The sequence below is a fragment of the Anthonomus grandis genome, chromosome 13 (genome assembly GCF_022605725.1).
Source record: "Anthonomus grandis grandis chromosome 13, icAntGran1.3, whole genome shotgun sequence".
Lineage (NCBI taxonomy): Eukaryota > Metazoa > Arthropoda > Insecta > Coleoptera > Curculionidae > Anthonomus > Anthonomus grandis.
The window spans coordinates 22,905,398-22,930,551 of NC_065558.1; the positions used below are offsets into that span (position 1 = coordinate 22,905,398).

Sequence of the window (25,154 nt, forward strand, 5' to 3'; positions counted from 1 at the left end):
AGGTGCAACCTAATCCGCCATAATGGATCGAATCCATCCTGACAATTGACAGCCTCCACTCCACTCTCGGAGTGAGTGAGAGGGCGATACAAGTCCCCACAAAGCATAAGAGTGTTGCGCCACCTGTCAGCGTTTTCGTTTACTTCCCGCTTTGTTACACGCATCAGTGCGTGATTTAGTCGTCTCTCATTGTTTTGGTGTGGTTTTGGTTAAGATTTTTCACTCTCCCGTTTTGGCGCGTAAAAGACTTCTCTTAATTAATCATTTATTACAGTGAACGGATAATAATATACTGGTTTATATTATTAACTTAAAAATTATTACTTTATTACGTTTAATGGGTAAGTACTACCTGTTTTTTATTTTTGAGTCATAATTTTAATTTATAATAAACTTAAGGATGCATTAGCTTGTTTGGTTTTAGTAAAGTTAAAGAGACATCTCCAAAATATTTTTTTCTTCAAAAAATGTTTACATAGTTGGTTGAATTTGAACATTTTATTGATAAAAAGTGAGGATAAACTAAAAAAATGCAAAATCTAAAGATTTTAAAGGATTTTCTACTTACGTATAATTCACAATTTCACTCGGCTTAACTGCACTCTCTTGCGACTAGCCATCACGTTGATCATTATAAATGCTATTAATTCAAATTTAAAGCCTTAAGTAACCAAATTCTGTAACTTAGAAGTTTTTGGGAAGTTATGTTTACAAAAATGAAATAGAAAGTTACATTTAGTTAAGAATTTAAGATAATTTCATTAGTCCTGATATTTTTCTTGTATTTGTTTGAGAATCTCGTTAAAATTTACGAAGTTTCAATTAACTTACAGGGATAGATGCATGCACTTTAAAATACGTGTTTTATTGTTCTCATAAACTTGTATCTTACGAAAATGATGTTCTTCATTAAAATTTTTGAAACTAAAAACAAAGATTATTGAAATTCATCATTTGGTTTTTATTATACCCATTTCAATAATTCTAATCTGTGGCTCATACTATCTTTTAATTTAGAATTTGGTTTAAAAATTATGTCAATAAAAATTATCAAATGGTGAATGAACTACATAAAATGATGTAACTAAAAAGTTTCTACTTTATGGTTTAAATAACAAAACACAAATGAGCTAACCAATACATTAAAATATAAAATAAAGTTTTATTATTTAAATAAAATGATAAAAAGGAAATTTAGTAATTTAAGAGAGATATGTTTTAAACAATTCTACAGGTAAATGTTTTAAACAGCTCAACTGGTAAGGAAGGTAACTAATTTCGCGACCTAACTAATAATATACTTCTTAGAGAAAAGCTTTTCAGAACATGGACAACGCCCTCCTGCAAAGTCATATTCTAAGGATATAAATTTAAGACATTTTAAAATTAAGAGCCTTCCTTAATTTTTGAATTTTGATTTTTATATAATATGATTTCATTATTTATGAGTGAAGAAATTGCACGACATTGTACGAGTCACGACTTTATATTTAAGTCCCTGACACATCACATGTCAAACGTTAGCACTGTCAACTTCATTACCTTTATTTGACACAAAATATTATTGAACCTACCAGAATAGACTTGAATACCGGTAATGGTAGTCTTATTGATTTTATAATATCTAGTAAACAATTAATATCCAAAAAATCACAATCGATTCCAATTTCAGAGACCATATCCGATCATAATTTAATTTTTTCTGTTTTTGAATATGAGAACGTTAGAAATCAAGAACCACATATAATGTTTCGAGATTACAATAATTTAAACTACAACAATTTTATCACGGATGGATTAGCCATTCCATGGGAACGTATTTATTATTTAAGAAATATAGACGATAAAATCATTTTTTTCAATAAAAACATAACCATGCTCTTAGACAAGCATATTCCTGTTAAAACTAAAATAAGAAAAAATAAGCCATTCTGCCCATGGATCACCGACAATATTAAACTTTTAATAAGATTAAGAGACCGTGCGCATAAAAAATTTTAAAAATCAAAATCAAACCCAGATCTGCAATAATATCGACAATTAAGAAATTATACAAAACACGCAATAATTCGTGAAAAAAACACCTTTTTCAATCAAATAATTAACAAAAAAGGCAAAGAATTTTGGACCGTTGCTGAAAAACTTAAGTTAACGAAAAAAAAAACATATGTTGACCTCCCAATTAATTTATGTAATCCCGATGACATACAAAACTACTTTCAGAGTGTTAGCAGTTTACCAGATATAACCCAACAAGATTTTTGGATTGAAAGAATGCGCTTGAATAGACAAGACGTGGTGTTTGTCGCTCTTCAAAAATCCTCCTAATTAGTGGTTTTTAAGGTTTTTTTTTAAATACATATAAGTGATATTAGGGGTAAAGAGTAACCTCTTTTGACGACTGACCTGTTTTTGTGTAGTGTATGTTCTGTTTTGTGCCAGTTTTCTTGGTTTTTTAGCCAACATCGCTTCCCGCGAAAATATGGGTTTGTCAACAACTGACGTAAGAGAGATAAAATCCATTATCTCTAGTGTTTTTCACGATAAATTTCTATCGTATGTTGTAGAAAAAGTAGCAGCATTAATAGGACAAAAGTTCGAAAAACAGCTCGAATCCCAAAACAAAGAAATATCGACCCTAAAAACTGGATTACATCAGCTACAGGATGAAAACAATCAACTCCGGTCCCAGATAGAGAATCAAGAACAAATCATGCGCAGCAACAATATTCGGATTTTTGGTTTAAAAGCTGAACAACACGAAAACATCCGAGAAAATGTGTTATCCCTGCTAAATAATAAATTTAATTTACATATCAATACCACCGAATTAAAGAAATGCTACAGAATTTCGCAAAGAATTCCTGGCCGTAAACCGCCAGCAGTGCTTGTGCGGTTTTCAAGTGATGATGTTCGATCGGCGGTACTTAAAAATAGAAAAATGCTTAAAAACACTGGTGTTTTCATTAAAGAAGATCTGACTAAGACACGGCTGACTTTATTAAATCAAGCAACGGACCTTTTTTCTAACAAATGTGCGTGGGTGTCAAATGGCAACATTTATGTCAAAGCAAGTGATGGTTCCGTTCATCGTGTGAGTTCTGAACGTGATTTAGTGGGGCTAAAAAATAGGCGTGAAAAGGACTAATACATGTGAATAAAATGACAGGTAGAAGTCTACTTTCGTAATTATTTGGTTGCTCAAAAATCTTGTTCTTGGATAACTTTGCGACAAACTAACTTCCTAAACTTCTTAGTTACCTTTTTTTTTTAACTCTTTTTTTTATAATCTTTGTTACATATAGTTTTTTTTTCTCCATAACATCTCCTCAAATGCACTATTTAAGTTTTTTTTTCTTTTATTTTTGTTTTTACTTATTTAGACAGGTTCTAATATATACATTAATTTATGTCCTTGGTAAGGCTTTCACATAAACTGTAGGTCGCTGTTGGCTCATTTTGATGATTTTTCTGCGGAATACTGTTCAGGGGATTTTAACCTTATTGCAATTACAGAGTTATGGCTGACTCCGAATATTGATAGTGATGCTGTACGCATCCCTAATTACCAACTAATAAGAAATGATCGACAAAATTATAGAGATGGCGGTATTGTTGCCTTTGTTCACAGCAGATTAACTTATGAAATTCTTTTGTCTGAAATGTATGAATTTTTAGAAAGCCTTTGGTTAAAAATTAATATTGATGGTGAACCGCATATTTTTGGAATAATTTATAGACCTCCAAATTCTAATATTCAAAGTTTTTTCTTAACATTAGAGGAAACACTAATTGATATGTTTTCTAGTTTTAACCATATAACCTGCCTCGGGGACTTTAATATTGACGTTTCAAAAGCTTATGACAACCATGCACGCGAATTAATATCTTTGTGTGAGACTTTTAATCTAAAGCAGGTTATAGCTGAGCCGACTCGTATTTTTAATGGCACCAGCTCTATTATCGACCTTATTTTTACTAATCAGCTAAATATTTTAGAGAGTGGCATTATTAACTCTACGTTTTCCGATCACTTTGGCATTTTCTTTGAATTTAGTGGTATGGTGCCGGAAGTGCTTCCTAAAGTCGTGACCTATAGACCCCTAAAAAATATAAACTTAGATAACTTCCAGACCGATCTAGTCGATCTATTGACGACAAAGTAAAATTTTTAAATACCAACCTAATAAAATTGTTTGATACCCATGCTCCTGTTAAAACATTTACAGTGCGAAAAAAGAGAAACTCTCCTTGGTTGACAGACAATATAAAACTTCTTCAAAAACTAAGAGATAAAGTGCTAAAAGATTTCAAAACAAGTAAATTGCCTGCAAAGTAGGAGTATTACAAGCAACTTAGGAACTATACCACCACAGCCGTTAGAGCAGAAAAAAAAGCTTTTTATAGAAATAAATTTAGGAACTGTACATATGGGGAAAAATGGAGTGAATTAAGAAAAATATTACCTTGTAAGCAAAAAACAGATTCCTGGAGCTTTTAAGAATCCCGATAATTTTAAGAATTATTTTGTTGACAGCAGTAAAGTACCTAGCAGCGATAATAGCCAGGAAATAATTAATTTTTATAAAAGTAATTCCTTGCCCGTTTCAAATTTATTTTTATTTCGCACAGTGAGTTATAATGATATATGTTCTATTTTATTTAGCATTAAATCCAAAGCATTTGGTATCGACAATCTTAATATAACATTAATTCATATGTGCTGCCCTTTTATAATACCCTTTATATTGCATATAATTAATAAATGCATTGAAAGCAGTTATTTTCCCAAATGTTGGAAAGAGGCCTTTGTGATGACATTGCCAAAGGTGAATAATCCAACAAATTTTAATCAGTTTAGATCCATTAGTATTCTGCCTACATTTTCAAAAATTCTTGAAAGAATCTTAGACACTAAAATTCGAAATTTTTTAAATGCTAATGATATCTTGCCCCCTAAACAGTCTGGGTTTAGAAAAAACTTCAATTGTGCTTCAGCAATGGCGGATGTTATTGATGACATCATAAGATCTAGGGATGATGGTATGATTTCTGCCCTTGTTCTATTGGACTATACGAAAGCCTTTGATTTTGTTAATGACGAAATTTTAAAGTCTATATTTCACTATATAGGTTTTTCTGATAAAGCTATTAATTTCATTAATTCTTATTTAAGCGGTAGGGTGCAGCGAGTCAAGATAGAGGAAAATGTATCTGAACCCTTGGAAGTTGATAATGGCGTGCCTCAGGGTGGTATTTTAGGACCCTTATTTTTTATTATTTATACTTTTAGATTTTATTTTTATTTAAAAAACTGCCTTTACCATTTTTATGCCGTCGATGTTCAGTTATATTACTCTTTTCTGCCAGAAGATGCTAAAAATGCGGAAGCAAAAATTAATCAAGACTTACAAGCCATATGTGATATTTCTTCAAAGCATTTTCTAAAATTAAATCCTTCTAAGTCGTCTGTAATGTTTATTGGTAATAAGCAAAAAATTAACCATATTTTAAACAGCAACACTATTAATATTAAGATCAGTGATGCTAATATTCCTGTTGTAGATAATTGCAAAAGTTTGGGCTTAATAGTGGATAGTGATTTGCGATTTCATCAACACGTTTCTAATGTTCTAAAAAAAGGATATTTTGCTTTAAAATTAATTTACTTGCATAGGCATTATCTAAGTGAAGATATTAAAAAAATGTTGTGTGACTCTTTAGTGCTGTCACAATGCAATTATTGCGATGTTGTTTACGGTTGGTGCCTAGACTATAATGACAGGTGCCGATTGCAAAAGCTTCAGAACTCATGTATTCGCCTAATTTTTGGTAGACGCAGACATAATCGCGTTTCCCATAGACTTTCCGAGCTGGGATGGTTAAATATGCAAAATCGTAGGGTTGCTCATTCACTTACTTTTTTTTATAAAATTCTTAAATACCGCAGTCCACCTTACCTATACTTTAAGATTACTTTTAGAAATGCTGTTCACCATTTGGGCTTAAGAAGAAACACAATTCATATTCCAAGACATAAGACTCAATTATTTAAAAGGTCCTTTTCCTATAATTTTGCATATCAGATGAACGCTTTGGGCATAAATTTGCATAAAATAATAAATGCGTATTTCTTTCTCTTTTTTTTATGTAGTTATGTTGAGTTTGCAAATAAAAAATATTTATTATTATTATTATTAACCAACCAAGGGATCATCGAATATTATAAAAATAATAATTTTAACAACGAACAGTTAGTGTTTCAATTAATAGATAAAGATAACTTATTGAAGATTATTTCAACTATTAAAACCAGCGCAAAAGGAATAGACCAGTTGTCGATTAAAGATATAAAATTATGTCTGCCGTTTTGCTTAAATCCATTGGTCAATATTATTAGCGAATGCAATTTACAACAAAAATATCCATCAATATGGAAAAAGGCAATCATAAAGCCTATAGCTAAGATAGTTGAGCCAAAGGAAATTTCAGATTTAAGACCAATAAGTATGCTGCCAGCTATATCTAAGGTCATTGAGAAACATATTTATAATCAGATATTTAGTTTTGCCGAATCTTTTAATATAATTCCGGTTTGCCAATCTGGATTTAGGAACAATTTTAGCACTTAGACGGCTTTAATAAACATATTAAACGACATAAGAATTAACGAGGAACAAAATCGTTCTACTTGTATGGCATTACTGGACTTCAGTAGGGCCTTCGATACCATAAACCACGAATTATTATTAGCAAAATTACAATTTTTTTGGTGTGTCACTTGAGGGTATCAATTTTTTAAAGGATTATCTACATAATCGACAGAGTTGTGTGGTCGTTAATCAAGTTTCTGAAAACAAAGTCTCCACATTTATGCCCTGTAATCAAGGAGTACTCCAGGGGTCGATACTCTCACCTCTGCTTTTTTCAATATATGTGTCAGATATGCAGGAAACAATAAAGTACTCGAGATTACAACAATATCAAATCAAATCAAAAATCAAATCAAAAATGGTTTATTTGTCAAAATGTACAGTTTTATAGGTCAATAAAAATTACAAAGAAAAAAAATTACATTGACAAATAGGACTATTCTCTCGATTATAAAACCGTTTTCCCTTGTTAGCACAAGCAAAGAAGGGATGAAAAAGCCCTTTACAATTTACAGAAACAATTTTACAAAAATAAAAATAACTTTTTTATATAGGAATGCAAAGTAAGATATAGAATTAATTAACCTAAGATTTTAAGACAGGCAGCGGCAGTGCGACAACGGACGAGCGCAAGGAGAGAGGACAGACGAGGCGAAAAAAGAGAACCCAAAAAATAACCCCAAGATGCGTGCATCGGCCTAGGCTATTAAAAAATGTACGTATGTACGTATATGCTGATGACTCTCAAATATACATACCCGTGAGCTGCGAAAATTTAAATACAGTGCAAGAAAAACTGAACTTAGACTTATTAAACCTAAATGCTTGGGCAGAGAATCATAACCTTAAGTTGAATGCTACTAAATCAAAAATTCTGATAATGTCGGCAAATAATTTATTAAGGGAAAATATAAAAAATACCATTTCTATTGAAATAAATGATACACAAATCCCAATAGTAGCAGAAGGAAAAAACTTGGGTATAATTTTCGATCAATCCATGGGTTTCGAATCCCATGTTAAAAACAAAATTAAAACCTTCATATCTAAGATTAAGGCAGCTTTATAAAATAAAAACGTTTCTCACCCCAAAACAGAAATATCTACTTTGCGAAAGTCTGGTTTTGTCTTTGTTCGATTATGGGGACGTAATTTATGGAGATTCCTTATCTGTAAGCATCAAAAAGGCTATTCAAAGAGTTCAAAATTCCTGCATAAGATTGGCATATAACATTCCATATAGACATCACATAACACCGTATCTTAACGCTAATCAAATGAATAATAATAATAATATGAATAATAGAAGACTACTGCACATGCACATGTTTGTATACATAAAAAGAGGACAACCGGCATATTTAAGACACCAGCTTCAAGAATTTGTCCATTCTCATGCAACTCGAAATAACGATTTTATTGTACCTATCCACAGATCAGCAGCTTTTAGGCGTTCTTTTAAATTTGTTGTCTCTCTCAAGGATTAAAGGAATTACCTCTCCAAAGCTTTTTTAAGCAAGTCAAATTAAACATACTCTTGGGTCAAAATAATAATTGATTTTGTTTTTTTGTTTGTGTACTTGCAAAAAAAACAGTTTTACGTGTCTCCGACTAGTTTCGCCCGTTCATCTGCATTTCTCTGCATGCCGGTCCCCCTTCTCGCATCAGCGCTGCCTCTCTATCTAAGCTGGTATCCCCATTCCCCATTGAAGGTATATCACTTCATGAGTGTGCATGTCTTTTTTTATTAATATTTTTCTTAGTGATTTTTCTTGATATTTTTTATGTTTTTACATTCCTATTCAAATATAGGTTCTTTTAATTTTGTCTCATAAATATTTAAAATGTTTTGCAACTGGAATATAAATAGTTGTTTAAGGTCTTTAATAGGGTTGTCTCACTTGTACTATAGTTTACTGATGGTGCAGGCAAACGGTTGTTTTAATCGAGAGACACTACTATTTGTCATAATAAAATAAGTGAACACAAAAATGTAACTTGATTGTAAAACTGACAAATAAAATTTTTTTGTATTTGTATTTGTATATATTTAATATATCTTTTGTTGGCAACACTGGAAGTGTTTAGAGTGATCAACATCAAAAGGACTCACCCGCTATAAAAATGGTGGCCATCAGGCAGCGGTTAATTTTGGTCCTGGTGGCCATTTGCATTAGCAGTCCAGGTATATTTATAAATTCGTGGGATTAAATCATGAATAAAAAAGACTGTCAAATGTCACTTCAACGTCTTCAACGTCTTAGGAGTGGCTTCTGTATTACTACGATTATCGTAATTTTCTCTCGTTTCTCATTATACGTAAGTATTTGTTCATTTATACATGGTGTCCCATAAATAATGGTAAATAATTTAACAGCTGATTCCTTTTTTAAAAAAAAACAAGTTAATTAAAATTTTTATAGTCCGAAAGTGAAAGACAGCCAAGATACATAATTTTTTTGAATTGTGGCCCTAAATTTAGCATTTATTCTTCGTTTTTAATAAAATTTGCACAATGGTTTTTTTATATGGCAAATCTTAAAATTAATCTTTTTTAAAATTATGTCATAGAGGGCGCCACCAGCAACATTTAGATTTTTTTTCTACATAATTTTAAAAAAGGTTAATTGTAAGATTTGCCTTTACAAGAGAAATCTCATTGTCCAAATTCTGATAAAAAGAAAGAGTAAATGCTAAATTTATGGCCAAAATTCAAAAAAACTACATTAACTTTATCACCCTATATCTTAACTTTCGGACTAAGAAAATTTAACTTTAAAAATTTTTAATCACAAAACTCGTTAAAATAATTTTGATTCTGATAAAATTTCATACAATAAACCATATCCAAAAAAAGCGTAGAGTTCGCGTTTTTTTTTAAATTTTGTATTTTTTTTTTTACAAATTTGGCTTTGATTTGCTTTAAAACAAATAAGTTTTATTTTTATATATAGATTTCTATAGTTTTTTATTTATTGTTGCCGACATTTTGTCTACGGAGTACTGGTTTAGGGAAAACTGGGTAACAGTGAGACACTTTTTTTTCTTTTTACTATAAGACCATTACTATTAAATGTATAAACAAATTTTTTTAATGACTGTATTTTTACATCCTTTTATTAACACAATATGTATAGAATTTAGCAGTACCTGTTTTAAGATCTCTGAATTTGACACATAAAATTCAGTTGTCATTACATTACACACATAATCAATTGTTGTATAGAACAGAGTTATTTTCCTGATCAGTGGAAATTATCAATAGGTAAGCCACTTCCGAAAGTAAAAAATCCAACTAACTATGGTGATCTGAGAATAATTAGTATATTACCGGCTTTGTCAAAGGTTTTCGAAAGGGTTCTGTATAATCAGTTGATTGAGTGCTGCGGTGTGAATAAAATTATCCCGGAGACTCAGTGTGGCTTTAGAAAGGATTTGAGTACTGATGTTGCCCTAATTGGAGTTACTGATGACATAATTACGTCAATAGATAAAAAGTTGTCTACTGCTTTGATTCTGTTAGACTTTTCGAAAGCATTTGACACGATCAATCACGAACTTTTATTGGCGAAACTGAAATTTTATGGACTTCTGGATGGTTCGGTAATGTTGATTAAATCATATCTTCATAACAGATTTAAAAAAATATTTTCAAATAATTCTTTTTCCGAAGAAGCTAGAATTTTATCAGGCGTACCTCAAGGGTCAATCCTGTGACCATTATTATTCATAATCTACACCTCAGATATACTTACATCATTAAAGTACTGTAAACTGAGAGCTTTTGCAGATGATACCCAGGTTTATCTTCACTTCAATTATCAGGATTATTTGCATGCATCTTCTTTAATAAACCATGACCTGAATTTACTTAACCAGCTTTCTTCTTCCCATAATCTAAAACTTAACCCTCTTAAATCAAATGTTATGATTTTTGGACCTAATAAAGATTTTCTTAAAAAAATTTAAATATCTTATTAAATGATGTTCTTCTTCCCAAGATGGATCGTGCAAAAAATTTAGGCATTGTCCTGGATACTGAGTTGAGGTTTCGTGAATATGTTAAATTGTTAATTCAGAAGTCATTTTTATCATTGAAAATTTTATATAATAGTCGTCAGGTTCTTAGTTTTCATTTGAGAAAAATGCTTTGTGAGTCTCTGGTCCTGTCCAACTTCAGCTACTGTGATTTTATTTATGGTCCTTGCTTAGACATTGCAGATAAATTTATTAAAATTAAACTCTACAATAACCTACCAACTGAATTGTCAACTTTAGATCAGAAGTCATTTAAATCAAAGTTTAAGAAATATCTTTTACATTTAAACTTCAACCCGTAATTTAGGCCTTTAATTATTTATTTTATCTTTGTCAATCTTTTATATTTAGCTATTTATTATTTATTTAAATTATATATATATTGTTCTTTATTTGGGTATTTAATGAATTTAATAGAGTTAATCTTTATATTGTAGCTTAAGTTTATGACCGTTGAGTAGGGTTCAGTAGAGTAGCTGTCTTAGCTAGACTGCGCCCTGCTTCTCGGGTACTTAATTATATAATGTTATTATTGTCAACTACATCTGTACATTTTGAATAAAAGACATTTATTATTATTATTATTATTATTATTATTATTATTTGTCTCAGTGTCTTACTGTTACCTTACATGGGTAACAGTAAGACACTATATGTAATTGCCCAAATATTAGTGATTAAAACAAAATATAAACTCCAACTTAATTTATTTCAATTTTAATTTTAAACAGAACATCAAAGTAAATTGTGGCTTTAAGCTAACTTTAATTTTTAAAGTAAGAAAACATGTTTTTAAAGAAGATTAACGCATATTCATTAAATTAAAGTTTAATTCAAACGAAAAAAATTAATTTTGTCGCTTAGTATGACCGTAATTAAGGGGTCTTGGTAAATTCATTTTAACGTCCTTAACTGATATTGTGGCAATGTCTGGAATAACGGGAAAGTAAAAGTTTGAATCAGTCTTTTGGCTTTTCTTCATAAAACTAATATTCGCCTCATTTATCTCAGTAACACAAGAAAGCACCTTTCCTATGTAGTAAACAGGCTTTGATTTTGTGTTTCTGGTTTAAATTCAACCAAAACATAATCCTCAACCTCTGGAATTTTTGACAGATCTTCAAATGCTGTGGGATCCACTTCAGGTTCAAGATGTTCAGATGATGCATCAGAATGCCATTCTTCATCATCTTTATCACTGTCCTGAATCTTGCGCTTTACACTTTTCTTTTTCTGTACATCTATTGAGCTTGAAGGTATTGTTTTTTAATCTGCCTTTCTTCCAGCTCAAGTTTTTCGGGAGTATCGGTGGGTATCATGCTTTTTCCCTTTCGTCTACCTTTGGATGTCTCTTTTCTCGGTCAACTTTAGGAAACTGGCGAATTTCTTCCGGGGTTATAAATCTATTTGCGTTTAGTTTAGTTTGATTCTCAATTGGTTCCCGAGGAGGAGTTTGATTACCCAGTTCTAGTTGAGGTCTATCAGTGACTGAGCATAGCAAAAAGTCAATATCTGTAAATATTTCTCTGTCAAAGGGAAATATTCCGCATTTTTTAAAAGCGGAGGTAATATTTGCTGAAGTCATTGCTTTTTGATATGCTTCCCCACACAACCTGCAACTTGGTAACTGGCTTTCCAGGATGATGCATCAGCCAGCTATCTATAGCAGCATTATAAGCAATACTGAAAGGCTTAAAAATGCCAACGTCTAAAGGTTGCATCTTATTGGTCGAGTGTGGTGGAAAAGTCACAATAGTGACGCAATTTTTCTTAGCAAGATTGATAACCTGGATGGATAGATGACTCTCATGATTGTCATAAAGTAAAAGACTTGGATTTTCTTTCGAACTAGAGGTGTGCTTAATAAAGTGCTCCATTACTTTTAAAAACAAGTTGGCATTCATCCAACCAGACGGAGACGCCAGACCTAAAGTACCAGGCGGAGTACCAACAATCATATGTTCTTTGAAGTGAACCCGTGGAAAAACCATAGCAGGAGGGAGATGATTTCCTGCAGCACTTACTATTGCACATGTTGTTACAAGAACACCCTTTTCTCCACTTGAAACTTTATTAACTTGTTTTGCTCCTTTTTCGGCTAAGACTTTAGCCGATTTTTGAACAGTCACTGTAGCCGTCTCATCAAGATTAAAAATACGCGTCCCATCGCTAAATATTTCATTGCGTTTCATTGCTTTGCATAATTTATTAAAAAACATATTAACGTCATGCCTATTAAAGGATGTGGCCCGTGACAGACTACATTCTTCTGGGGTTCTTAAAGAAACATTTGGATTTCCTCGTATAAAATTTCTCATCCACTCCTCTCCTGCCATTTTATTAACGGACCATTTCGGAGGCATCTTAAAATGGTTTATGAATGCTAGCTTATAAGCCAATTTACGGCAATCACGAAGAGGGGCCCATAAAACATCTGAGAGCATTTAATAATATTATAATCAGCCAGCATTTTTTTTTGCTCGGTATTAAATACTTTATTTACTGCATAATTAGGTTATACCGAATCAATTCATCCTGACTGGATTTTCTCTTTCGCACATATCTAAAAATAGATATGGTATGTATTTGGTAAGTATGATTAAACTATTTTTTTTTACCTAGATAAGGTCTTGAAACTTAAATTTTCTTGTTTTGCAACAGATCTAGTGCTACGTCCGCTAAGCACAGCTTCAATTGCCCTTTTCATAGTTTCCTCGGAAAATGTTCCATAGTTTGTTGTCCTTAGTGGATTCCTCGGCATTCTGAACACTTTTTTTATAAAATTCTAAAAAAAAGGAGCGAGTTCCATATTTTTTAATAATATCTGGGTAACAATGAGACATGTCTCAATGTACCCCGTCTCACTGTTACCCATTGTCGCTAAAGCTAAAAAAAACATCATAACCCTAACCTCAAATTTCTTTTGCTCTATTAAACTGCCTTATTCTGTTAGCTAATCTACACATAACTTTATGGATACTAACAAACTGCTAAATATTCAACTTAATTTTACAAAAAAGTTTCAACTTACCTGTTGATATTTACTTTCTGCACACGAAAGGCACGTGAACGCGACAGAATTTAATTCAAACACGAATTTAGCTAACAATTTTACAAATTTTCTTCATGAGCATAACACTAGATTTATAAATTTATTTAAATTAATACTATTTCAAGGCTTAGCGATGAAGACCTTTTAAATTATTTCAGAAACCGCGGATTGGTGAGGGGTAACTTGCGATGCAAAAACCATCGATGTTGGAGAGTCTGCGTTTTGTGGCTGGCCGCCTCAAAGCTGTTGAGGCGTTTTTTTCTTTATAGAAACTGCAAAAGGAAATATTCGGTTATGTGCGGTTAATTTTTTGAGAAAAGCAAAATAGGCATCAGGTAGGATATATTTTTTATTTTTCAAATTTTTCTTACCTCATAGTTGGTTATTTAAATGACCTATATAGTTGCTAGTTTTTTACTTATTTTTATATGCAATAAAGATTATATTATTTTTTTTAGAAGGATGTTGGATCTATTGTATGCCTGGGCGTGTAAAATGTCAACGAGCACTGCACATGACTATTTTGGGGTAACAAGAGTCAGTCCTATTCAATATTTCTGGTTTTTTCAGGATATTTGTTCCTGGAACTGGTTGCTAATATCGGACGAATTTCAATTAGGTATAGGTAAGATCGTTTCTGGTGTTCTACCATTATGTATTAAAAATTGAACGTATCTGCAGGTATTAACACGCAAATCATGGGTGGTAGCATCGTGTGAATTCCAATGTGCCTATATACCCGTGTGAATGACACGGGTCTGTGTGGTTGGCGAAAGATTATGCGTATTGGCGCACGTGTGGAGGAGTGGGATTTCAAAAAGGGATTGGAAGACCGCACCTGCATGTCAAGCGTTACTTTTGTCTAATTTAGAATTGCTATAGGAGGTCCTGAACGCATATTCGTATGTAGATGCAAATCACCACATTATCCCGATCGGTCAAGTCGAACTGCAACTCGTATGCCAGAAACGTATTTGAATAAAAATTTCTTACACGTCTCCTACATACGCATTATAAGTAACGTTTATTTTATTAACGTTAATTGCTAACCAAGCATAAGAGAGCATCTTCTTGTTGTGCGTCTATGTCGGACGGTAAGCACACGCATTATTTTCATGCTTGAATATGTCTGAAATTAGATTTAATTGATTTCTGACGAATTATGATTGGAAAGACGTAAGATGTAAGTGGAAGTTAGCCACAGCTTTGTCTTTACCTTTTTTGATAGTTTTCAAAGTTTGACAGTATAACAAATGCTTTCCTATAAGAAGTTTTTCACGCTACCTATAAGTAATATTTAAATAATGTCTAAAATTGTTAGGAATTGACAATCTCTAAGTATACATACATACTTAGAGTTTGTCAGTTTGTCAAGTTTGACGCTATAGCCGAATTAAACGTCATTTTGGCACTAAAGAGAGTAATGTTGATAATTGAAGATCACGTTGACTATTCTTTCACTCTGATTTGGTCATTGTGAGTAATTGGGATTTTGATTATATCAGAATAAATAAATTATATCAATATTCTTTCCACAGAATTTACATTTAAGTCTTACGGGACTTGTGCTATTGGTCCTATTTAGTAAATATTTAGAATTCACAATTTCTCTTTTCACGAAAATTAACAGGTTGACTGCCAAGCGGTCATATATGATCGCTCTTACCTATATCGCAGAGTGAAGAGCGGTCATATATGCCCCCCGAAATGACCGGAGCCTTCGTTGCCAGCGGGCATGAGTTAGCATGTATTTTATGATGAACTGTGGCCGCTCTGGCCTCGGATTCTAGGGTAATGTATGGAGTTTTTGCATACAGTTTGCAATTTGGATTTTTAAATGGCGGTCATGTCTGCTATATTTAATACGATTGAATGACCGCTGTGGCACAGAAGATAAGTATATTTCAGAAATAATACAATAAGGTTGAAAAAGTTATAGTGTTTATATTTTCAACAGAGAAACTTACAAAAATTTACATTTATTACTTTTGATGAACAATATCGAAACATGAGAAATAATAGTGGGGCTGGTTTTCACAGTTTGGGCAGAACTTTGGCACCTTCTTCACTTTATTTTTTCCATTGGGACCTGGTGCCTTATTTTCATAGCACCTCTTGCAATACTTTCTTGTTTTTGCAACTGGACCCTCCTTTCTTGATAGGCTATGCCCTTTCATCGACCTGGTATTCGTATATTTTTCTTCTTCGAGGCTTTCTAGATTCTGTTTCTAATAATTTTCTTATTACCGACTCCCTGAATTCTGTTATTTTTATTTTTTTTATCTGCTAAGCTGTTGTAGATAAGATGTGCGTTTACCATTGACGTACCCATTATAAATTCTACAAGTTTACGGTACCATTTTATTGACTTTTGTAGTGCGCAGTTCCATAACTAGTCATTTGATCGCTTTAGATTTGCTTATAGAGGATTTGCCTTAATTGTACTCAAGCACGGCTCGCGGTTTCATTACTGTACCATTCCTCCTTTGCACAGTTATTGTCTCTGTTGCATGTTTTGTTGGCAGCATAAGTACGTCCCTTTTATCACGCCATTTCAATACACATATGCCCCGTTCATTTTCCAATCCAAAAATTTCACCTTTCTTTAGCCTTTTCTCAATTACTTCTTGAGGATTACCTCTACGCCTTGCTCTCAGAGTTCCTACATAATGAGTTTTATTTTTAAGTAATACGTTTGCCAGTTCTAAACTCGTGTAGTAATTGTCAGCAATTAGAGTGCGCCCTGAATTTAAAAGATTTTGGCTCAAATTTATTACAATATTTGTGGCCATTGAACCATTACCTCTGGTTTCTTGCTCTTTCCCTACGTAAATTCGTACATTCCATGTACACCCGTTTCCACTGCACAGTTTGAACAATTTGATACCATACTTGTGGGTTTTCTGTGGTATGTATTGTCTAAAAATCAACCTACCTTGAAATGGAACAATCGATTCATCGATACAGAAAGTATGTCCAGGAGTAAATATCTCTTGGTACTTCAGAATTAGTTTGTCTAAAAGGGGTTTGATTTTATGCAATCTATCGCCAGGTGGACAGGTAGAATTATCCGAAAAATGCCATATTTTTAGTAGTATTTGGAACCTATTCCTTGGCATTATGGAGGGAACACAATAGTTCTTATAAAGTTTATCTTTGGACCAATAGTTCGAAATCTGCGGTTTTTTTACGTCCCATGTAACCAATAATACCAATAAATTTGAGAATTTCATGACAGTCAGTAGGCACCCAGCCACGTAGTCTTGAACCAGAAGTTACATGCCCTGCTTCTGTTAGTACTTGGGTAGCATACAGATTGGTTTGGTCTGTCATTTCCTGTATAACATCCCTATCCAAAAAAAATGTGAAGCATTTATAAGGCGTTTATGAGTGCCGCGATATAATTTGGAGCAATTCCAAATTCACTAGTCATTGGAAAATATTCGTGCCTACCAATTGGTTCCGACCAGGTATGAGAGGGCGGATCGCTTCTAAAGTGTTCATTACTAGGAACCAGGTCTGATGGGTCAAATTCAGTCTCCACGATATTCTCAGATTCATCCAGGACATGACTCTCTTTTAAATTATTCGAACAATTTTCACGTGAGTTATCATTACTGGGATTGTCCTTGCTACAACCAGCCACAGGTAAATCATTTTTACGCCTTTCACGAATTTTACGTGAGTTATCATTACTGGGAGTGTCCTTGCTACAACCAGCCACAGCTAAATCAATTTTACGCCTTTTCGGTACATGTATGTCCATTCCGGATTCATCAGAAGATGACTCATATTCATCACTTGATGGTAAAAACGCTGGATCGACGATTGAGTCGTCTTCGTCTTCACTACTGATATTGCTTTCAAGAAAAAAAATATTTAGAAGTGGTTATATGTCTTGGAACAAGTAAGTAAATGATAATGTTTGCAGCTTAGAAATAAATCTACCTAGTTTGGCATTCAAGGCTAAACTCAAAATTCGTTTGCTGCGACTAGACATAGCTGCACTCTTTGTACGTACTTGTCGAAAATCGAGAAAGAACTAAATGTTTCTATTCCATTCGTACGTAACACATGGCCCGCCGCCGTCAACTGTATTCATACGTGATCAACAGTTGACCAGTTGTACTTTCACCTCCATTTATCACTTTACCACGCTACAAAACATACTGGGTTACAGTCGAACAAGAAACGTTCGCATGGTTCCTGGAAATATTTACTTTTTGTCGCGATGGCCGATGCGATGCTCGCTTGGCCACAGCGGCAGACTTGTTCCTACAGTGCCGGGCGGCCATATATGACCGCTATTTTTTTTATTTATTCTTAAAGAAAAATAATTATTGAAACGTTTTGATATCGTTTTCTTAATTTATATGCAATGGTTGTCCGGAAATGGGTTTTGGCACCTAGGGAAACTTTTGGTGATAATCCTCGGCAGTCAACCTGTATCAAATTTACGTTATTTTAAAAGATATGACGTCTAAGAATCACGTGACGTTCGATTGTAATACATTTATATTTATTAGCTTTACTTGTATTTAGGTATCTGAAGACCTAATTAATACGACTTCCAGAACTAACCATTGAAAGACTAGATAAAAATGCATTAGAACGAATATTTCTTCAGCTACAAGATACTCAAGTAACATAATCTATTTTGGAAAGCACCTTATTACCATCAAGTACAGAGCCATATAAAAACAGAATATCATCTAACAATGGAACACTAGACACAACCTATTGTGTTTTTGCCGCTAGAAAAATTGCAGAATAAAAAGCTAGGTGCTTAACATTTTCTACTGATATAATCGCTGAGGTCGAATAAAATCCTGCATAATTTTTTCTGGTTACAATATCGTTCTTAAATAATTTAGATAAATATGCAAATACCGCCTTCTGATTGATCAATAGTGAAATACATAGTACGTTCCGATACAAATGCATTTCTTCCAAAAATAATATTTTTGCTCAACCAACTCGTCGTAGAGAAAAGCAAAAACCTATTCAACCAACATCAGCAGCAAGAAGAAGAATGGAAGGAAAAAGTAGATTGGCCTTTGGCTATACTTCGTCTATCTACATAATTTATAGGGTACAAATAAAGCCATTATTTATTTATTTAAAAATACGTTTTCTGGAAAATCTTTTGACAACAATGGAAAAAAAAGCCCTAGAATTATTAAAAATGTGTGTAGAAAAAAAACGTCGGACTTGAAGAAAATAAGTCCAAAAAATAACAATATATTTGTTTTGACAATATTTTGTTATTTTTATTATTTTTTTAAAAATAATAATCAGTAACGTCAATAAATCTATGTTTTCTTTTTATTCTACGATAATGTCAAACATTTTTTAAAAAGCTATAAACCTAATAACATTCATTTAAATGACACGTATGTACGAGACGTGTAAGCAATTTTCATTCTAATACTTTTCTTACATAAGAGCTTGAGCTCGGCTGAACGCGATCGAGATAACGTGGAGAATTGCGTCCGCTACATACGAATATATTATGTCCTGGACAAATCGTCCAAATAGATGAATCGGTGGTTTCAAATACCACAGGCGTCGCTTAGTAAGGGAAAAATTAGTACTGGGCATAATAGATGCCCAAACAAAAAGATCGTATATGTTAATGATAGGTCGAGGGAAACCTTAGAGCGGAAGACTATAGGACATGTAAAGCCAGGCACTGAAATCTGGACAGAGTGCTGGAGAGGATACGCCGCCCTTAATACATTGGGTAACAGTACGTCCACACAACGGGCAATCACTCGAGAAATGTTGTGGATCCCCAAACAGGGGTTTGCACAAATTTTATAGAGCGACATTGGGCGCATTCGAAGCACCTTCTCCGTAAACTCGACGTCATGAGTTCCCTTTTAGCGGAATATATTGATCAATTTTGATGGTTTCAGAGAAACGAAAGAACTTTTTCAGATGCCATTTTTAACATAACAGTGCAAATAGCCAGACGTTGTCCTATAGTCTCCCCTTTTTTTAAAAATGCTGCTTTGCTAATTATTTTGCTAATCCAGGCTTTTTAGTTTATAAGTTCTTTGATTAACTTAATTTTGTTGTTTACCTATAGGATATAATCCTATAAGATATAATTAGTTGAAAATGAATGAAATCAGTAAATTAGAAAGTAAGGTAGGTTCATTACTTTTATAGTTTTGTTCATCATTTTGCAATATGCGTATTAGGGGAAGTGTGCCTGTGATGAACCCCTTAAGAAATTATTGTTACCATTTCTTTAGTTTTGTTGTTTCCATTTTTTTTTATACAAAAGTCAATCTATCACTGGATGTCAAATATAGGAAAGAGTGAATTTTGTATTAATATATATTTTTTTTAATAATGAACGTCTTGAATGAAAAAAAAATATGAGGGGTCCATCAATGGCACATTATGTGCCCATGTTGGCCCCTGTTGTAAATAAATATTATTTTATCTTATTAACTTCTTTTTTAAGCTTTAATAAAAAAATAATTTGTGGGGTACAAAAATATACATATAAACTCAAAAAATTAAGTACATAATTCACAAATAAACGATTTGCAATGGTAACTAACACCAGCACACTCAATGTGGCACCACGAATTACATACTTGACAGCGAATCCACTTTTCTTTGCTACGTGAGTGAGAGAATAACTCGTTGCATTAAAAGCAACTGGCATCATATGTGTCTTCTTTACCTTTTTTAAGGAATTCCTCCAAGATAGACTCATCTTCGTCAGAACTGTTATTTTCAATGACAAATTGCCGTTTTACTGCCCTACCTTGTTGTTTTCTTAATTTCGTGTCCTTTTCAATAACTTTTTCTTTAAGTTCTTGAATTTCTGGAGTGGAATTTAAATTACCAGTTTTTGCACGAGTTGTGCATTTTCTTTTTTCAACGCCCCCAGGTACCGCTTGAGGTGGAGGTAAAATTTCTTTCAGTGACACATTTAAAACTGAAGATGAAGAGGTGTTAAGACCAGAAGTACTTGGTTGATTTTGAATGTCTAACTCGATGGTACTGAGTTGAGCCTCCAATGGAATCTGCCTATCCGTTGCTAAAGCTGGTGCAAACTCGCAATCTTTAAAAATATCGGGATTAAAAGGATGAATTCCCGTATTTTTAAATGAATTTATTGCGTTAGATGGAATTAGATATCACTCTTTAAAAAGGCTCGATTAAGAAGGCTTGCTATTTTATATTGTGTGACTGCCTTTCCTGGGTTTTGACGCAGCCATAATTGGATTTCCTGGTCAAAATAGGTGTGAAGAGGACGAAAGAATCCGACATCTAATGGTTGAACGTGATGGGAAAAGTGCGTCGGAAAACAAAATACTACAACCCCGTTTTCTTCTAGAAAACTGTCTAGAGACAAGGCTTTTATGGCTACTGTGGCCATCTAAAAGTAAAAGAACCTTGTTCTCATTAGATGCTTTTGAATACCTTACAAAGTACTTTAGCCATTTACAAAAAATGTCAGTGTTCATTCATCCTTTTTCTTGCATAAAAGCTATGCTACCAGCGGGAGCACTCTTCATAAGCTCATCATTCATTCTTTGACGAGGATAAATAAGAGCAGGTGGAATATAAGTAGAATATAAGAATATACCTGGTATATAAGAATATACCTATGGCATTCAGTGCGCACACTACAGTGACGTGTTGCCCCCGCTCTGCACTGCTGAGTGCCCCAACTTGCTTGCGTCCTTTTGCAGCGTAAACTTTCTGACATTTTTGGACTGTGGTCAAACCTGACTCATCTATATTATATATGTTTTCCGGAAGAAAGTTAAACTGCTCTAGAGTATTAGATAGTGCTTAAAAATAGGCTTGAATATTTGGCTTGTTAAAAGCCTGAGCTCTGGCCAATGACGTGCTTTCTGGGCATCGCAAAGATATTCGTGGGTTACGTCTTAAAAATCCCCTAACCCACTTCCAACCTGCCATTTTTGTTTCCCGATTAAAATCATGTTTTATATTATTTCTCTCGGCTACTTCAAATACCATCCGTCGCAAATCTTTAGAAGTTAGTCCAAAAAATCGTTTTTCCATTTCAATAATATGTTCGGCAATCTCCTCTTCGATGGCTTTAGAGAACGTTGCTTTTCGTCCCCTTTAGAACAATCCCGCTTAGCCAAACATCTTCTTAAAGTTGTTTTCGGTACATTGAAGGTTTTGGCTGCTAACTTAAAGCCCATATTGCTATTTTTTACATTCTCAATAGCCTGCCGCATGTCATCCTCATCCCACTGTTGCCTTTTTTTGGATGCCATATTTAAACCTAAATAGAAAAAAATATATCTGTAAAATAATTAGATATACAGAGAGACGTTTATTTTATATTTGACAAAGTTCTGTCAGTCACCTCCTTATCTCCAGCTAATCTCACTTTTTTATGTAATATATCAAATGGGAACCTTCGTCGTGTGACACAGCATTAAAATGTCTAATCAACAGTGCCAAAAAAATTAAATCGGTTGACGTACCAGCGAATAGTGACCAAAAATGTCTGAAAATAATGGATATTTTATCGACCTCAAAATTTTATGTTTCAAATGGCTACCCTAAGTGTAATACATCATTTTAAAGGGAATCCTATCTCCTATCTAACCAATGCGAAATGATTATCAAAAATGTGTCCTAATAAAAGACATTTTATCAATTTAAACTTTGGTACGTCAAATGGTTGTCTAATAGTGTCACACATTATTTTAAATGGCAGACAACATTTAATGTAAATGTAAAATATATGTGGTTTGGCAGGCGTGGACCAATTTTGCAAAAGCAAAAAAAGCCTTTGGGGGTACTTAACGTAGTTAATAAAACCTCACCTGAAAATATTAACGATTTGAAGGATCGAATTACTTGCAAACCTACAGATATTAGCGGAATAACACTTGCCAATGTTCGTGAGGAATTCAATTCACACAAATTCGTAAGGGTGGAAGATTGTATGCCTTTTTAAATAATGTAATCACACTATAGGATAGCCATTTGATATGAGAAAGTATATGTCGATAAAATATTCACTATTACCAGCTATTTTAGCTCCGTATTTCTACGTCAACCGATTTAATTTTTTTGTTTGGCACTGTTGAATAGACATTTTAATGCTGGTTACAATGATATGCTAGACGATGGGGGTTGCTATTTGACATATCAAAGTGAGATTAGCTGGAGGTAAGGAGGTGATTGACAGAACTTTGTCAAATATAAAATTAAACGTCCCCCTGTATATCTAGATTGACGTGTTTTTTTTTCCTTTTTAAGAATTTAATAAGGATGGTGCGTTTTGAAATGAAAGCACTGTATATGTTTTATTAATAAAAATATTTATTGTTTTGAATATAAGTTACTTTACATTAAATCTCATCGTTATTATTTATCTAATAATAATTAAATATATTAAATTATGTTCTTCTTTTCGAAATGTATACATTAAATTACATAAAATATCAAAAAATTTAAATAAATAGTATTTATTTTTTAACACCTGATAAATATGTTTTTGTTCACAAAATTATGTCTAAAAACAAACTATAATATGCTTCTATTATTTAAAATTGCCAAACCATCCAATTAAAAAGTGACAAAAGACAAAACCAAAAAATACTAGAGGGTGATACTGAAACCATTTTTGTCAATAAGGAGGTTGTCTGTTTTACTTTTCGTATGTGTAAATTACGAAATATGTGATAATAGCGGTACAAAGCGCCAAAAAATCCTATAAACTTACAATTTTAGCTGTCAAAAAGTTGGCTCAATATATATATATATTTTAATTACAGCAAAATATATATTAAAATGTGTCTTGTGAGCCTTGAAGCCTAAGAGCCTTGGGAAAGCCAGCAATAATTACGTAGGTTAACGTATGTAGAAAAATCTTTATAATTTCCAAAGTTTGTATTTTTTTAACCATTCTCTTTTTTTTATCAATATCTTGACCACACTCAAAATTCTGTGTAAAAATTTTCAAAAAAAAAATCAGCTTTTAGACGTCCCTTTAACTTTACCAGACCCCAGCTGGGAATTATACATATATGATGTTTATATTTACATTAACTATATAATTATTGGATCACCTGTAGCTAAAAGTATTAGAGAAGAAGCTAATATACCACAATTATCGTCATGTCAAAATTTCATTCAATATTGGAAAATGGCAACTTCTTGATTCTGCAATTAGATATGAAATATTTTATTCTATAACAAAATAGGCAATGGAAATTATCCTTAAAATAAGGATGGTTATGAAAATTATGGAAATATGACATATAGGCATATGCCAATTTGTTTCTTACGCTAAATAAGCATTTAGCGGAAGGATTTTATTTTTTACTGGCGAAAGGATTTTATTCTTAGAGTGTGCAAGCTTTACCGAGTGCTTAATTTGCGTTTGATCTTTGTGGAAAACAAATTATTAGGTCCGTATTCATTAATGGAACTACAGTGACCGCCTAAAGTTTCGCATAAATTCGATAAAAATTAGAGACATGATTTTTTGAAAAAACGCTCGGACCCGTCGATTTTTATTGTAAGTTGCGCATTATTTCACATAAATTTTTGTATACAGCGTGGAACAAAAAAATATATGACGTCATCGGTAATTTTTTTAAATGGAATGCTATATTTTTTATTGCATTTATGAAATATAGGCGAAATTCCAAGCAAATTTCGTATAATACACCTTATCTCAAAACTCAACTGTTTCAGAAATATTTACATTTAACCAACAAGAAAGCAAGTAAGTACGTATATTTACAAATTAAGATAAAATGGAGAATAAAATGTTATAAACTGTGAAAACTCTTATTAATGTATCAAGTGTTCAAACTGATCCCCATTTACTTCTTGGCAGAAAGCAAGACGGTTTACAAACTCATGTAAAACACTATCAATTATTTCGGGTGATATACGTCTAATTTCATATCTAATTCTATTTTTCAAATCTACGTTGTTTGGCTTTTCAATATAAACTTTACTTTTAAGGTAGCCCCATAGAAAATAGTCGCAGGGATTTAGGTCTGGGACCTGGCTGGCCACTTTATTGGCCCTCTTCGTCCTATCCATCTTCCTCGGAACACTGTATCCAAGTAATTACGGACATCTCGAAAGAAATGTGGCGGTGCGCCATCTTGGTGAAACCACAAATTATCTGTCGGGACAGCAGGGTCTTGTTCGTCTGGGTCTAGGGCAGCCAAAGCAGGGATAAGATCTACTTGAAGAAAATTCAAATAGCCTTGTCCTGTTATAAGTTTTCTTTAAAAAAGTATGGCCCTATTACTTTATTTTCCATGATACCAGCCCAAACATTAATAGATTTACGGTACTGTGTAGGAGCCTCAGTTGCCCGGTGTGGATTTGACACTGACCAGTATCGACAGTTTTGCCGATTTACGACACTGTTT

General features: G+C 32.9%; 1 long non-coding RNA gene across 1 annotated transcript; it reads left to right on the plus strand.

Annotated features, from left to right (window-relative positions):
* Positions 1–214: 214 nt before the first annotated feature.
* LOC126743917 (uncharacterized) lies at positions 215–19,317 on the plus strand. The gene is made up of 5 exons (XR_007663022.1): positions 215–341; positions 13,902–14,078; positions 14,202–14,368; positions 14,425–17,391; positions 17,470–19,317. It is a non-coding gene; the product is annotated as an uncharacterized LOC126743917 (long non-coding RNA).
* Positions 19,318–25,154: the final 5,837 nt, after the last annotated feature.